The following is a 14,514-nucleotide window of genomic DNA, read 5'->3' as shown; positions in this document are numbered from 1 at the left end:
AATGCCAATGGAGTTGAGTGGGAAGAAGATCAATACCCCAAGACAAAGTTTGTTCCTCAACAAGAGAAGTATGATACTTCTTTCAAGGGGACACAAGCTCAAGATGATCTTCCACCACAAGACTACAAGCTAAAAGGCAAGGACAATCTTCAAGAGGAAATTGACGCATTTGAAGAAGCTCCTAAGACCTTAGTCAAGTGGATTCCCAAGACTACTTCAAGTTCCACTTCATCAAGTACGACTACAACTCCAAGGATTCCCATCAAGATGGTGTGGATCCAAAAGAAGAAGAACTAGAGAGTTCTTGAGGGTGACTCCGCCAACATAATTCACTCTTATCATTTTGGCAAGAACAAGTGCAATCAACTTCCACATCTTGCACTAGTTCAAGGAGTCACAAACCCTCTTGTTGGTAAGACAAGGTACAAGGTAACCTAAAAGTTTTCATGGACATCATCTTGTGTGTGCATCACTCTATGTCTATGGATATCCTTGTTTGTTCCTTGTGGGACTAACCCATGTAGGTATTGAAAGTGCAATTCACTCAAATGGATAGCTCCAAGTGATCTACATCAACATCGAGCATCCACATCTTCAACATCTACATGAAGTCATCATCGACGAAACCCAAGGTTAGTTCATCCCTCCAAGGGGGGATATCACATATAGGGGGAGCTTTACTCTAAGACTTGAGCTAAAGCAACTCTAAAGATGTGAACACAACAATGCTTTATGTAAAAGTGGTAACCCCACCTGAGCTTAAACGATGAGTATGACCTATGATCAAGTGTTCTCACTTGACTCCTAAGTCAATATACTCATATATAGATGACCTTGTCATCGCAAATTGCTTGATAGATGCTAGAATTGGTTGTGCATGCCTTGCCACATATTTCATTTGCCATCTTATTATGTGAGCATGCTGGTTGCATATTTTACTCATTCGAGGACATCCACTTGTTGTTTTGATCGTTTGGGTTTATTTCCTTTGCCAAGTGGATGGACAAGAATGCCTAAGAACCTCCTCTAGCTATCTATGCTTTTCTTGTCTCAAACTCTATTCATGCTGCATCACAAAATTTGATCAAGTCAAATTCGAACCACTCTGTGTGAGGAGCGCTCGGAGTCCCCGATTCGTCATAGACTAAAACTTCCAAAACCTCTTTATGATTCTCGGTCTGACCGATACCCCACTTTCGGTCCTACCGAGATCATTAAGTTGATCTAGGTTTTCGATCTCGGTGCAACCGATTTGAACATTTCGGTCACACCGAGTTTTAGTAACTGCATGCAGTTATGAATCTCGGTGCCACCGAGTTGTTCCACTCGGTCACACCGACAGGGTCGGGCTATATATAGTCATGGGCAAAATTTGAAAATTTCTCCGAACCCCTTCGCCCGTGTGATAGCCTGCTCTGCCAACGTGGTCTCCGGATCGTCTTCTCGCCGCCAGCCGCCTCTAGTCGCTGGTCTCTGTCGCCGTCAACGGGAATTCTGCCCCGCCGTTGCCGTCGTAGCGAGTCTCCGCCGAGCTAGGGTATGGACTCGATCTTTGTGCTATTCTCCAATCCAATTCTCAGCACATTGTGATCATCATGATTCTTGCCACGATTGAAACACTCCTATCCAGTCAATACGTCCGTAGATTAGCTTTGATTCGAAAATTTTAGGGTTAGGTTTCTGCCGAAACCATCTCGGACCCACCGAGTTGAAAAACTCGGTCCCACCGATTTGGCTTATGCCATTGCACAAGTGAGACTCGGTCTGACCGAGAATTACTTATCGGTGTGACCGATTTTGGAACTCTGTGAAACCCTAGCAGTCTCGGTGCCACCGAACTATGACTCGGTCTGACCGAGTTCACTAGTTTAGGTGCCAAAACTGCTTCGGTATCATCGAGTTTAAAAATCGGTAGATCCGAGATGTTTTCAGTGGGAAACTAAAACTAAGTTTTTGGATCATTCTTTTGCAAAAATCTCTGCATTTTGTGATGCTCATCTATTCTACCTCATCTATAAACTGTTCACAGGGTCAGCAGTCAGCTTGTTCAACATGTCAGATCAGAGTGACAGCCAGAACTTGTCAGAGCAGCAAGTGCAGATGAGTGAGGGCACTAGTCCCTCCAGCTCTTCAGATGATGGCAGCAGAAGTACACCACGCAATCTGCCAAAAGCTGCCACCAGACAGAGGAAGAAGAGAACTTCAGACTCCGAAGATGAAGATTATGTGGCAGAGGAAGAGGCCACATCAAAGAGAGTTGAGCCAGCTCAAGGCACAAAGCCAGGTCTAAAGATCAAAAGGCCAGCAGGCAGGCAGCCTATGTCAAAGGCTAGAGCCTCAACTGAGAAGCCCACTCCCAAAGAGCCAGTTGCTGCAGAAGGCAAGAAGAGGAAGGAAAGGGTCAAGAAGACCGTAGCCAGAGTGCTAGGAAAGGCTTCCATCATGGAAGAGGAAGAGTAAGAAGAGGTAGCTGCACCAGCACCTAAGGCACCCAAGCTGATGGGTGATGCCATAAGATCAGGGGCTACTGCATCTAAGCCCAAAGCTGCCTCAAAGCCAAAACCAAAGAGGAATACAAGGAGCATTCCTGCAGCTGAGAAGAACAAGGCCCCAGTGCCTGAGACTGTTGCTGAAGAAGAGGATGAAGAGCAAGTTCTTAGAAAGCTCGAGCCCAAGATCCCAGACCATAACGATGCTCATCCTGTGGATGAGGACATGAAGCTCAGGAGAGATTCAGGGCTGAGGAAGTGGAGAGAAGCAGATCCATATGCTTCAAGGAGAAGGACTGCTGTGGATTACAGATTTCACACCAAGGAATAGCAGGACTTCTATGAGACAGTGCTACTAGATAAGAAGCCCATTGTTTGTTACATGAGATGGGTCGACTGGACCTACATGAAGGAAAATGAGGAACACTACCCTGGAGTGTATGACAGCTTTAGTGCTTGTGGAGTTGCTGAGTTTGTTGGGCAGAAGCTCACAAAGTGGAACGAGGAGCTTATCATGCAATTCTACTCCACGGCACACTTTTATCCAGATGGGAGGATAACTTGGATGTCTGAGGGTACGAGGTACCAATCTACTGTTGCTGAGTGGGCACAGCTCATAAATGCCCCAGAGGAGCATGAGGATGACTTGGATATCTATGCAAAGAAGAAGATGGATCATATCTCAATGTCAAACATGTACAAGGAGATTCCAAATGAAGCACTTGACACTTTCAAATTTGGCTCAGTGCATTATCTTCTGTCAGGGCTGCCAACCATCAATTGGATATTGAGGCACACCTTGTTGCGCAAGTCAGGTGATCACAAGATGATCAGAGGCCACGCGATTAATTTGCTTCATGTGTTTGATGTGCCTCAGAAGTTCAAGGTGATGAGCCTTATAGTAGAGACTATTAAGAGGACAGCAGCTGATCAGAAGAGGAGCTGTGGATATGCCCCTCAGATTCAGGAGCTCATCAACTCCAAGATGGGCACGGGCATATATTTATTGGACAAGGAACACCTGCCCATCCGTCCAGATTTTGAGGACAATCAAGTTGTCATGACTGAGAATGAGCCATCATCTGCCCAAGCACAAGCAAAGAAGGAGAAGGCAAGGAAGGAGAAAGCTGCCAAGATGCCAACTCAAGAGGAGGCATCTGAGTATTTCTTGAAGACCAAACAAGAGCAGCTTGGTTACCTGATTGCATCCACCCTGCGGATTGAGAAAGGACTAGCCACCCTAACTCAGAACCAGGCAAGCTTAGAGAGGATCATGGAACAAAAGTTCTATGACTTGGATGTCAAGGTGACAGAGATTCAGACTGCAGTGGAGCAGCTCCAGGATGACATGCAGGAGAGGAGAGGCAGGACTACCACTCATGCCTTTGCCAGAGTGCCACGAGGTCCGAGGTCGTCTGCCGTGCCAGTTGCTGACACAAGAGCCACCACTTCTGCACCAGCTACAGCCTCAGTTCCACCAGCTCCAGCATCTACTTCAGCTCCAACTCCAGTGTCTACTTCAGCATCTACAGAAGCCATCGTCCTTGGAGTGATCCGGACTCCACCACCACCTGAAGATCAAGCCTAAGCGTCGATCTAGCACTATGCATTTTCTAGGAACTTTTTGGTAACTTGTTGCCAAAGGGCAAAGGGGGAGAAGATGTATAGATCATAGGCTTCGAGAGAGAGAGAGTGTTGCTTTTCTCTCTTGATTTATTTGCATTGATGATCATGTGTTTGATCATAAGCTACACTTAATGCTTGCTTAATGCTATTACCTTATCTATCTTATGTGATCATTCACTATTCTTGGTGATGAGTGCATGTATTTCATTCTTATCATTTTAAGCGCTCCACCAAGATGTATGTGACATGGAAGAGTAACCCATGACTCGAACTCCTTGTGCATTTGCAGTCCAAAGCAAATTTTAAATATGCACAAACTTAGGGGGAGCTCTTACTTATCACATACTTCTCAAAGCGACGATATATTTCATGCTTATTATCATTTGTCGAAGCTTTGATCTATATGTTGTCATCAATTACCAAAAAGGGGGAGATTGAAAGTGCAACTATCCCTAGGTGGTTTTGGTAATTCATAACAACATATAGCTCATTGAGCTAATGCTATTCCGAGATAATTATTTCAGGAAAGCTCAATGATTGGCATGGCATGGATGTGAAAGTGGAACCCTCAAAATGCTAAGGAAAAAGGATTGGCTCAAGCTCAAAAGCTCAAGACTCTTCATTTTATATTTTAGTGATGCAAGATCACATTGAGTCTTTAGGAAAAGCCAATACTATCAAGGAGGGATGAGGTGTTGCTTAATGAGCCTCTTGCTTCATGTGCTTAGTGATATGCTCCAAAACCCTCAACTACTTTCCCATATCCACATATGACCTAAACCCTAAGCCAAACTCGGTCCTACCGATTCTTCCTATCCGGCGCCACCGAGTTTCACTTGTCATAAGCCACTGCCAAACCCTAGCAATTCGGTTCTACCGATAGGGATCTCGGTCTCACCGGGGTGGGATTGCTAACTCTCTGTTTCCCTTTCGTAACTTTTCGGTCTCACCGAAAGAGCGAATCGGTCCCACCGTGATTGCAATGTAAACTCAGTGTTTCCCCTTTGTAACTTTTCGGTCTCACCGAAAGAGCAAATCGGTCCCACCGAGTTTGCCTGACCAACTCTCTAGTTAGCTAATTACCAAATTCGGTCTCACCGAGTTTGTGTAATCGGTCTCACCGAGATTACGTTATGCCCAAACCCTAACCATATCGGTCCTACCGAGTTGCATGTCAGTCCCACCGAAAATCTCTAACGGTCACTAGGTTTACATTTTCGGTCCGACCGAGTTTGTTGATTCGGTCCCACCGAGATTGGAAAACTGTGTGTAACGGTTGGATTTTGTGTGGAGGCTATATATACCCCTCCACCTCCTCTTCATTCGAAGAGAGATCCATCAGAACACATACACCATTCCAACTCATATGTTCTGAGAGAGAACCACCTACTCATGTGTTGAGACCAAGATATTCCACTCCTACCATATGAATCTTGATCTCTAGCCTCTCCAAGTTGCTTTCCACTCAAATCTTCTTTCCACAAAATCCAAATCCTATGAGAGAGAGTTGAGTGTTGGGGAGACTATCATTTGAAGCACAAGAGCAAGGAGTTCATTACCTACACACCATTTGTTACTTCTTGGAGAGTGGTGTCTCCTAGATTGGCTAGGTGTCACTTGGGAGCCTCCGACAAGATTGTGGAGTTGAACCAAGAAGTTTGTAAGGGCAAGGAGATCGCCTACTTCATGAAGATCTACCGCTAGTGAGGCAAGTCCTGTGTGGGCGATGGCCATGGTGGGATAGACAAGGTTGCTTCTTTGTGGACCCTTTGTGGGTGGTTGCTTCTTCATGGACCCTTCGTGGGTGGAGCCCTGTGTGGACTCGCGCAACCGTTACCCTTTGTGGGTTGAAGTCTCCATCAACGTGGATGTAGGATAGCACCACCTATCCGAACCACGGGAAAAACATCCGTGTCTCCAATTGCGTTTGAATTCTCCAAACCCTTCCCTTTACATTCTTGCAAGTTGCATGCTTTACTTTCCGCTGCCAATATACTCTTTGCATGCTTGCTTGAATTGTGTGATGATTGCTTGACTTGTCCTAAAGTAGCTAAAATCTGCCAAGAACTAAAATTGGGAAAAGGTTAAGTTTTTATTTTGTCAAGTAGTCTAATCACCCCCCTCTAGACATACTTTTGATCCTACACATTGCTCCGCCACAATGCAGGACACCTCCAGGACGCTATCAAAATGGAGCTCGGGTCGACGATGCTCCTTGCCCTCTAGCGGCCCCTCGGTCCTTAGCTTCTTGGCATCTAGCTTTGCCCAATGCGTCTTGACGCGGGCAAAGGCCATATGCGCACCATCGATACAGACCGACCGCTTCATGGCTTCGAGCCACGGACAGGCACTTACAAGCCGCTTAACAAGTCTGAAGTAGCTGCTACGTATAGGCTCGGCAGGCAACAGCCAGAATATCAGGTCCTTCATGGCTAGCTCTGCCGACCTGTGCAGCTCAACCAATTGCTTTAGCTGGTCGCTGAAGGGCAACGGATGTTCGGGTTCAAGATATTGGGACCAGAAGAGCTTCTCTGTAGACATCCCCTCTTCGGCTCTATAATGCTCGGCAGCATCTGATATACTACGCGGCAAATCTGTAAACGCCCCTGGAAAACCAAAATTCGGATAAGTACAAGGAACGTTTCTTCTACATACTTGCTTTGCATGGTGAAAGAATTACCCGCCGCAATCTCCTTGGCCGCCTGAATTTCCTGGAGGGCGTTCTGTGCTTCGCCTCGTGCATCCTGTGTGCTCTGGCGGGCCTTCGCTAGTTCGAACTCTTGCGCCTTACAATCGCGCTCCAAGGACTCAAATCTCTCGATCGCGCACTGGAGATGTTGTTGTGCCTCGCCAACCTGGGCCTCGTGCTTGTCGCGCGTGGCCTTCTTGAGGGCTTCCACCTCGGTCGCGGCCCCTAATAAAGTTTACAACACCTTAGTCCGGACGGACTATTTGTTTTTTCTTAAAACGTACCCACAAGTTACTGCATACCTCGGCTATCCTCCAGCTGCTTCTTCACGAGGCCGAGCTCTTCCTCGGCCCGCTCCAGTTTCCGCTTCAGTCCAAAGACTTTCGCTGCATGACCAGTGGCAGGCTATAGCGATACCTGCTTATTCACACAGACAACTTATGTTAGACTCTTGCGATATTTCTTCTTGATCCTCTGTTCGCCTTTTTCTTTCTGAACACCAAACAGAGCATCAGGGGCTACTGTCTATGATGTGACATTCTTCCTACAAACGAATTACTTACCTCAAAGCCCGATAGAAGGCCAGTGCAGGCTTCGGGTCCGTTCTTTACGTACTGGACCTTCTCTATTACCGTGCCCATAAGGGCACGGTGTTCATCCACAATAGAGGCGCCTCGTAGCGCCTCCAGCATGTTATCCGGTGCTTCTAGTTGACTAGAGGTCACCGGCGGAACAGGCACATTTCCTCCTTTTGGGGCATGCCGTTCGCTGGACTCCGGAGCCGCATAGATCTCTGGAAACGGTATCTGGCTCAGGTCCGAAGGGAACTCGGCCCCCGTCACCAGTCCCCATAGGGGCTTTTTCCCCCATGTGTCCGACGACTGAGGAATCATCCTGGGGTGCCACCCCGACGTTCTCCGGAAGCACCCCCGCCCCAGTCGAGAAAGATCTTTTGCGGCACCACCTCGTCATCACCCTTGGGAGAGATGGAATGAGCAGGTGGCAGAGACATGCTAGCCATATCCTTTGAGTCTAGCGACCCCTCTGTCGAGGATCGCGAGGAGCCATCGCGTGTTGGACAGTAATAACAAGGTTTAAGGTATATCAATATTACAAACCAGGAAGGCTAGACGTTTTTGGATTCTGGTACTTACGAGGCGGCCCGTGGCTTGGTCTTGCGAGGTCGCTCCGGACTGCTATCAACATCCCACATGGATTTATCCGCAAGGGAGCGTCTAACCCTCTTAGGCGCTTTCGCCTCCGGATTTGTGGGGGCCGCTTTCTTCTTCCTCCCCACTTCAGGTGATGAGTCGCTCTCTTCTTCCTCTTCATCGTCATCGTCAGGAGACAAAGAGGAAGTCACTTCTTCGGACATCATGTCCAGAGCGCCTTTTTGGTGAGGGCCCTTCTTGGCCCCTTTGGTCGCTTTCTTGGTCGTCTTCTATGGCACCTCATAAGGTGCTGGAAAAGCATTTTCGTCAGTAATGAGAATTTTTGGTCTTCGAGTAGCGGAGCCGGGCAGTTAATCCCCTCAGCTATCTTGATCCAGGCTTGAAAACACGGGTAGGAAAGCTTAGGCTTTTTCTCAAAATATGCTAGTAAAGGGTACGCCTTGAAAACATTAAAAGAACTCACCGGGTTAGCCTGGCGTTTTAAGCTAAGCCCGCGATCTTCGGTCGTGGGCGGTGGCGTCACGCCGGCCTTGAAGAGCACTTTCCAGATTTCTTCATGCGTCGTGCCAAAGAGCTCTAGTAGCATCTGGTGCTTGGCCGGATCGTACTCCCGCAGATAGCAAGTCCGGCGTTGGCATGGAAGGACCCGACGAATGAGCATGACCTGGACCACATTGACGAGCTTGATCTTACTATCTATCATGTTCTGGACGCACGTCTGGAGCCCAGTCAGCTCGTCCGAAGGACCCCAGGTTAGGCCGCTCTCTTGCTAGGAGGTGAGCCGCATAGGGATTCTAGATCGGAATTCGGGGGCCGCCACCCAGTTGGCGTCACGCGACTCGGTGATATAGAACCACCCGGATTTCCACCCTTTCACCGTCTCAGCGAATGAGCCTTCGGGCCAGGTAACATTGGGCATCCTGCTCACCATGGCGCCTCCGCACTCTACTTGTTGGCCGCTCACCACCTTTGGCTTCACATTCAAGGTCTTCAGCCTTAGGCCAAAATGAGGCACAATGCGAAGAAAGGCCTCGCACACGACAATGAATGCCGTGATGTTGAGGATGAAGTTGGGGGCTAGGTCATGGAAGTCTAGCCCGTAGTAAAACATTAGTCCACGAACGAAGGGATGAAGAGGGAAGCCCAGCCCATGGACGAAATGTGTGAGAAACACAACCCTCTCGTGGGGCTCTGGAGTAGGGACGATCTATCCCTTGGCCAGGAGTCGGTGAGCGATCTCCTTGGCCAGATATCTGGCCTCCCAGAGCGCCTTGATATCCGTCTTCTTGACAGAGGAGGCCATCCACATACCCCCAGCTCCAGATCTGGACATCTTTGGAGTGCTTTCTCGGAGGAGAGAAAAGCTAAAGGTTGGGCGCTGGAGCTCAGGGACGGAAGGACTAAGGAGGAGCCGAGATGTGGGTGAAGAAATGGAATCCTTATCCCCTTATAAAGGCCATGAATGTCAAGCGTCTCCCCACTCGCCTTAAACTTGTCTATTCCCAAGGGTCATGCAAACGGCACGGTTGGGTCCCCCACGCCCGTATTGATGATAATCCCATAATAAGGGGACATGATCTCTGCTTAGACAAGACGTGCCAATGGCAACCGCATCTTGAAACATGGAGCGGCAGATGAAAAACGGTTCGAAATTATGACCGGACAGACATGAGGTCATCAGCAGATTAGACTCGTGTAAAAATATATTCTCTCTGCGGTTATGTATGGTGTGTGTGACAGGTCCGGATACTATCATCGCATCCGAAGACTATCTTGAAGTTCGGATAGAAGGGAACCCGCCTTGCAATGTCGAAGACAATCTGCGCATCGGACTCCTCGTCATTGAAGCCAGGTTCAGGCGCTACTAAGGGAGTCTTGGACTAAGGGGTCCTTGGGCGTCCGGCCTGTTATCCATGGGCTGGACTGATGGGGTATGAAGACATGAAGGCCGAAGACTGTACCTGTGTCTGGATTGGACTCTCCTTAGCGTGGAAGGCAAGCTTGGCGACCGACTATGAAGATTCCTTCTTACGTAACCGATTCTATCTAAACCCTAGATCCCTCGGGTGTGTATATAAACTGAAGGGGTTAGTCCGAAAACGATATACTCATTACCATAGTCATACAGGCTAGGCTTCTAGGCTTTAGACATTACGATCTCGTGGTAGATCAACTCTTGTAACACTCATATTCATCAAGATCAATCAAACAGGACGTAGGGTATTACCTCCATAGAGAGGGTCCGAACCTGGGTAAACATCGTGTCCCCCGTCTCCTGTTACCATCGATCCTAGACGCACAGTTCGGGACCCTCTACCCAAGATCCACCGGTTTTGCACCGACAGTTCCCGTTTACGGTGGGTTGTCGGGGCCAGATACGTCCATTTTGCATCATGCTTTTATATCGATATTTATTGCATTATCGGCTATTATTACACATTATGTCACAATACTTATGTCTATTCTCTCTTATTTTACAAGGTTTACATAAAGAGGGAGAATGCCAGCAGCTGGGATTCTAGGCTAGAAAAGGAGCAAATATTAGAGACCTATTCTGCACAACTCCAAAAGTCCTAAAACTTCACGGAAGTCATTTTCAGAATATATAAAAAATACTGAGCGTAAGAAGTTCCAGAGGGGGGCCACACCCTGCACACGAGGGTGGGGGCGGTCCCTACCCCCCTAGGCATGCCCCCTGCCTCGTGGGCCCCCTGGTGGCACTCCGATGCCCGTCTTCTTCTATATGGAGTCTTTCGCTGAGGAAAAAAAATCAAAAGCAAGCTTTTGGGATGAGACTCCGCCGTCACGAGGCGGAACCTTGGCGGAACCAATCTAGGGCTTTAGCAGAGCTATTCTGCCGGGGAAACTTCCCTCCGGGGGGGGGGGGGGAATCATCGCCATCGTCATCACAAACGATCCTCTCATCAGGAGTGGGTCAATCTCCATCAACATCTTCACCAGCACCATCTCCTCTCAAAGCCTAGTTCATCTCTTTTATCCAATTCTTGTCTCCAAGTCTGGGATTGGTTCCTGTGGGTTGCTAGTAGTGTTAATTACTCCTTGTAGTTGATGCTAGTTGGTTTATTTGGTGGAAGATCATATGTTCAGATCCTATATGCATATTAATACTCCTCTGATTATGAACATGAATATGTTTTGTGAGTAGTTACATTTGTTCATGATGACATGGGAGAAGTCTTGCTATTAGTAGTCATGTGAATTTGGTATTCGTTCAATATTTTGATGAGATATATGTTGTCTCTCCTCTAGTGGTGTTATGTGAACGTCGACTACATGACACTTCACCATTATTTGGGCCTAGAGGAAGGCATTGGGAAGTAATAAGTAGATGATGGGTTGCTAGAGTGACAGAAGCTTAAACCCTAGTTTATGCGTTGTTCGTAAGGGGCTGATTTGGATCCACATGTTTCATGCTATGGTTAGGTTTACCTTAATACTTTTGTTGTAGTTGAGGATGCTTGCAATAGAGGATAATCATAAGTGGGATGCTTGTCCAAGTAAGGATAGCACCCAAGCACCGTTCCACCCACATATCAGATTATCAAAGTACCGAACGCGAATCATATGATCGTGATGAAACCTAGCTTGATGATAATTCCCATGTGTCCTCGGGAGCGCTTTTCTCTATATAATAATTTGTCCAGGCTGGTCCTTTGCTACAAAAAGGATAGGGCCACCTAGCTGCACTTTATTTACTTTTGTTAGTTGTTGCTCGTTACAAATTATCTTATCACAAAACTATCTATTACCTATAATTTCAGTGCTTGCAGAGAATACCTTGCTGAAAACCGCTTGTCATTTCCTTCTGCTCCTCGTTGAGTTTGACACTCTTACTTATCGAAAGGACTACAATAGATCCCCTATACTTGTGGGTCATCAAGACTCTTTTCTGGCACCATTGTCGGGGAGTGAAGCGCCTTTGGTAGGTGGAATTTGGTAAGGAAAAATTTATATAGTGTGCTGAAATTTACTGCCACTTGTTACTATGGAAAGTAATCCTCTAAGGGGCTTGTTCGGGGTATCTTCACCTTGACCAGTAGAGCAAACAGTTGCTCCCCAACCTACTTTACCTATTGAACCTACTGAAAATGAAAATGTCTGCTTTGAAATTCCTTCGGGTATGATATAAAAACTGCTAGCTAATCCTTTTGCTGGAGATGGAACGCTACATCCCGATGAGCACCTAATATATGTGGATGAAGTTTGTGGATTATTTAAGCTTGCAGGTATGCCCGATGATGTTATCAAGAAGAAGGTCTTGCCTTTATCTTTGTAGGGAGACGCATTGACATGGTATAGGCTATGTGATGATATGGGATCATGGAACTACAAATGATAGAAATTGGAATTTCATTAGAAGTTTTATCCTATGCATATTGTTCATCGTGATCGTAATCATATATATAATTTTTGGCCTCACGAAGGAGAAAGCATCACTCAAGCTTGGGAGAGGCCTAAATCAATGTTATAATCATGCCCCAATCATGAGCTCTCAAGAGAAATTATTATTCAAAATTTTTATGCTCGGCTTTCTGATAACAACCGCACCATGCTCGATACTTCTTGTGCTGGCTCTTTTATGCTGAAGACTATTGAATTCAAATGGGATTTATTGGAAAGAATTCAATGCAACTCTGAATATTGGGATCTCAATGAAGGTAAGGAGCCAGGTATGACATCTAAGTTTGATTGTGTTAAATCTTTTATGGATACCGATGTTTTCCGTAAATTTAGCACTAAATATGGACTTGACTCTGAAATAGTAGCTTCTTTCTGTGAATCTTTTGCTACTCATATTGATCTCCCTAAAGAGAAGTGGTTTAAATATCATCCTCCCATAGAAGTAAAAGTAGCTGCACCTATTAAAGTTGAAGAAAAGACTATCAGTTATAATGATCCTATTGTTCCTACTACTTATGTTGAGAAACGACCTTTTCCTGTTAGGATAAATGGTCATGCTAAAGCTTCTATTGTGGTTCGTAAAAGCAATATTAGAACCTATACACCTCTTGAACAAGTTAAAGTTGAACCTAATATTACTATTGTTATGGATCTCTTGGCTGATAATATTGATGGGCATGTTATTTATTTCTGTGATAAAACTGCTAGAATTACTAAACCTCGTGCTAAAGATAAACATAGACCTGTGGTAGGCATGCCTGTAATTTTTGTTAAAATAGGAGATCATTGTTATCATGGCTTGTGTGATATGGGTGCTAGTTCTAGTGCAATACATATTGACTTATAAAGAGAATTTATGCGTGATATTGCACCTGCTGAGTTAAAAGAAATTGATGTCACCATTAAACTTGCCAATAGAGATACTATTTCAGCAACGGGAATTGTTAGAGATGTTGAAGTCTTGTGTGGGAAAACTGAATATCCTTCTGATTTTCTTGTTCTTGGTTCCCCACAAGATAGCTTTTGTCCCATTGTATTTGGTAGACCCTTCTTAAACACTGTTAATGCTAGGATAGACTGCAAAAGGGATGTTATTACTATTGGTTTAGGTGATATGTCTCATGAGTTCAACTTTTGTAAATTTCATAGAGAACACCATGAAGAATAATTTCCTAGTAAAGATGAAATTATTGGTCTTGCGTCTATTGCCGTACCTCCTAGTGATCCTTTAGAACAATATTTGCTAGACCATGAAAATGATATGTATATGAATGAAAGAAGGGAAATAGATGAAGTGTTCTTTAAACAGGGACCTATTTTGAAACACAACTTGCCTGTTGAAATCTTAGGGGATCCTCCTCCACCCAAGGGTGATCCCGTGTTTGAGCTTAAACCATTGCCTTATACTCTTAAATATGATTATCTTGATGAAAAGAAGAAATATTATTTTATTGTTAGTGCTAACCTTTTAGAGAAGGAGGAAGAAAAATTATTGAAAACTCTGAAGAAGCATCGTGCTGCTATTGGATATACTCTTGATGATCTTAAGGGCATTAGTCCCACTCTATGTCAACACAAAATAAATTTGGAAAAAGATGCCAAGCCAGTTATGGATCACCAACGACGACTGAATCCTAAGATGAAAGAAGTGGTAAGAAAAGAAATATTAAAGCTCCTTGAGGCAGGTATAATTTATCCCGTTGCTGATAGTCAGTGGGTAAGTCCTGTCCATTGTGTTCCTAAGAAGGGAGGTATTACTGTGGGTAAGTCCTGTCCATTCGTTCCTAATGATAAAGATGAATTGATTCCAAAAGAATTATTACAGGTTATAGGATGGTAATTGATTTCCGCAAATTAAATAAGGCTACTAAAAAAGATCATTACCCCTTACCTTTTATTGATTAAATGCTAGGAAGATTATCCAAACATACACATTTTTGCTTTCTAGATGGTTATTCTGGTTTCTCTCAAATACCTGTGTCAGCCGATGATCAATCTAAGACGGCTTTTACTTGCCCTTTCGGTACTTTTGCTTATAGACATATGTCTTTTGGTTTATGTAATGCACCTGCTACCTTTCAAAGATGCATGATGACTATATTTTCTGATTTTTGTG

The sequence above is a fragment of the Triticum urartu genome, chromosome 4A (genome assembly GCF_056163025.1).
Source record: "Triticum urartu cultivar PI428250 chromosome 4A, HENAU_Tu73, whole genome shotgun sequence".
NCBI lineage: Eukaryota > Viridiplantae > Streptophyta > Magnoliopsida > Poales > Poaceae > Triticum > Triticum urartu.
The sequence above is the reverse complement of the archived record's forward strand: the minus strand, read 5'-3'. Positions refer to the sequence as shown.